This window comes from Penaeus vannamei, chromosome 15, assembly GCF_042767895.1.
Source record: "Penaeus vannamei isolate JL-2024 chromosome 15, ASM4276789v1, whole genome shotgun sequence".
In the NCBI taxonomy this organism is placed as follows: domain Eukaryota; kingdom Metazoa; phylum Arthropoda; class Malacostraca; order Decapoda; family Penaeidae; genus Penaeus; species Penaeus vannamei.
In genome coordinates this window covers 33,082,932-33,086,569 of record NC_091563.1, presented here as the reverse complement: position 1 = coordinate 33,086,569, position 3,638 = coordinate 33,082,932, and positions in this window count along the sequence as shown.

Below are 3,638 nucleotides of genomic sequence, written 5' to 3'. Positions count from 1 at the left end.
TCTCTCTCTCTCTCTCTCTCTCTTCTGGTGTATTTTTTTTCTCTCTCTTTATTCTCGTTTTCTCTTCAATTTTCATTGACTCATTGTCTCTCTCTTTGTTCTCTCTCTCTCTCTCTCTCTCTCTCTCTCTCTCTCTCTCTCTCTCTCTCTCTCTCTCTCTCTCTCTCTCTCTCTCTCTCTCTCTCTCTCTCTCTCCCTCCATCTATCCGTTTGTTTGTTTTATCCATCTATCTATCTTCCTCTGTGTCTGTATGTTGGGCTTATTCTCTGTAAATGTATCTTTCTGTTCCTACGTTCCTTCTCTCAGTTTATTGTATAAGTATGTGTATTAAGTGTTTAAGTAGGTGTATTTGTGCTGTAGTGAGAGTGGACTAATATATACTTACGCCCATGCAAGGTAAACTACGTGGGTGTGTATATATCTGTGTCTTGTAGCTTATGGATGAAAGGTGTTGTGAGTCCCAGCTGTTTCCTAAAAATATGAATATATATTTATTTAGCTTTGCACTGCCTTTCCACCTCCCTACTTTTCCTCTTCTTTATCCCCATCCCCTTCCTACTCCAAAGGGACAAACCACAGGGGGATTCACATGTTAATGACAACATACCCTACCCTCACCCCCAGCCACCCTTCCCGAGAACAGTGCTAACACCTGCACCGTTAAAACAAATGTGTAAGGCGCTTTCACTCACCTGCTTATTTGCATGTGTAGGATTTATGATAAAAGCTTCCCCAGCTTCCCCTCCCTTCCCCCCCCAAAAAAAAAAAAAAAAAAAAAAAACATTGGAGAATTCCTTTCTTTCTTTCTCTTTCACTTTTTTTTTTCTTTTTTTTTACTTTCTCTCTTCCTTTTCCTTCTTCTTCTGTACCCTTTCTCTTTCTCCTTTTCCACCCTTCGCTTCCCGTTCCCCACTTAGTTCTCTGCCTTCCCTTCCCCCAAATCCTTCTCTCCTCTCCCCCCACCACTCCTTCCTCTTCCCTTTCCCCCACCCTCACTTCCTCCCACCTTCCCTTCCCTCCTCCTTCTCTTTCTTTCTTACTTTCATGTCCCTTCCCCTTCCTCACCCTTCCCCCCTTCCCCTTCCCACCCTGTCCCCACCTGTCTGCCCTTCCCCACCGCCCCTCCTCCTGCCCCCTTACTCCCACCCCTCTCCCCACTTCAGGACACATATACTCCATCTTGCATTATTATATCATTTTATGTAAAGTGTATATTCCAATTGTCTATTTATTCTGACATTGTGTTATATGATGTCAGGTTCAGCCTATTGATAACTCCCTGCCCCTTCCCTCCTCTCCCTCTCTCCCTCCCCTTCCTCTTCTCTCCCCCTCCCTCCCTCTCTCTCCCCTCCCCTCCCTCTTCCCTCTTCCTCCCCTCCCCCTCTCCCTACCTCTTCCTCCCCCTCCCCCTCCCCCTCCTCATTTCATCTTCCCTTCCCTCCCTCCCCTCCCTCCCCCTCCCTCTCCCCCTCTCCCCTCCTTCTCCCTCTCCACCTCCCCTCCCTCTCCCTCTCCCCTCCCTCTCTTTGTTGCTGCCAACAGTTTAAGAAATTGTGTTGCATTATCAACATTGCAACGGCAGAACACAGATCCCACCAACACATAGATTGCGAATGTGACTGCATTAATGAACATAATAGTAATTAAATATTTTTATTGATACCGTAGACAACAGATAGCTTTAGAAAACGTAGAAAGGGAGATGAGATAGGATTGACTTAACTATTTTTTTTCTCCTAACTAAATTTACAAAAAAAACGTATTTTTATGTACATTATACTCATATACACTTACCTTTCTTTGTCTGAGTAGCAAATGGTGGTGAAACAATTGATAATATTGTAATTAGTCTCATTTCTATTGTTGTTATACGTATCATTCCTGGTACTGTTATTATCATTATCGTCATTATGACTATTGTCATATTATCATCATCATTATTATTACTATCATTATTATTATTAATATCATTATCATTGTAGTTGTTGTTATTGCTATTATCGTTATTATCATCATTGCTAATATCATTAATATCGTTATTGGTACTATTATCGTTGTTACTATTATGTTTATTGTTATCATAGTTTTTATTATTATAGTTATTATTATAGTTATTATCATTACCATTATTATTATTATTATTATTATTATTATTATTATTATTATTATTATTATCATTATTATTATTATTATCATTATTATTATTATTATTATCATTATTATTATTATTATTATTATTTCCATTAACATAATTGTCACTATCATTATTTTTATCATGATTATTAATATGATTATTATTGTTATTATTATTATTATTATCATTATTATTATTATTATTATTATTATTATTATTATTACTATTATTATTATTATTATCATTATTATTATTATTGTTGTTGTTATTATTATTATCATTATCATCCTAATTATTATTATCATTATTAGCATCATCATTATCATCATTATTAATACCATACTTGTTGTTGCTATTGTTATTATCACTGTTATCATTATCATTATCATCAATTTTCATTATCATTATTGATATTATCATTACTGTTATCATTGTCATTATTATCATCTTTATCATATCATTATCATTATGGCCATTATTATGAATAATATCATTACTATTGCTATCATCATCATTATCATAATCATTACCACTATCGCATCATCATCATTATTAATGTTACTACCTTTACTACTACAATTATCATCATCATTATTGTTGTTATTGTTAATAGTACCATCGTCACTGACATCAATATTATTATTATCAACATTATCATTATCGTAACTATTGTCCTTATCATTGTTACTATCGATGCTATGCTCTTCATCATCATTTTCATTGTTAGAAAGAAAAAAATAGAATAAAGTGGTAAGCTAAAATCAATTCATTATCAAACTAAATCTGTCTTACTATGCAAAACAAATCAGATCTGTACACTATGTCATCAGTCGAGGAGTTGATAACCACATGAAAAATCTGAGTTTAAAACTTTCCTTTTCACCTTCCTCCACCCTCCCCTTTATCCTATTTATCGTTGCTGTTTCTCTCTTACTTTGTTCTCTCCCATTTTACCTTGTGTATTCTTTCTCTTCGCTCTCTTCTTCTTCCTTGTTCTATCTTGTCACTTTTGGTCTTTTTCTCTCTCTTCGTCTCCTTCCATCCACTTTTTCTCCTCGTGTTCATTACAATCTCTTCTTCCCTTTGTTCTCTCTTCTCTTTCTCTTTTCCCTCCCATGTTCTCGATCTTCTGTACCCGTCTTTGATTCTCTTTCTTTCTTCTCTTTCTCCTTTTCTCTTCCTCATCCCTTTATTTTGTGTTTCCTAGCCCTAACTCCTATTCCCTTCCCTCCTTTCTTTTTGCCCTCTACCCCCCAAGACCCCGCCATTGTTTTCTTTCCTGATCCGCTGTTCTCTATATCCCTTTCTCTCCTTTCGTTCACTTTGCTGTTCTTTCTCCTCTAGCCCCCATGTTCTCCTTCCTCTCTCTTGTTCTCTCCTCCACTATATTGTTCTCTCTCCCCTCCATGTTCACCAATTCTCTCTCTTGTTCTCTCCCATACTTCTAAACATTGTTCAACCCCTTCTCTATTATGTATTCCTCCTGTGCACCCCCCCCTTTCA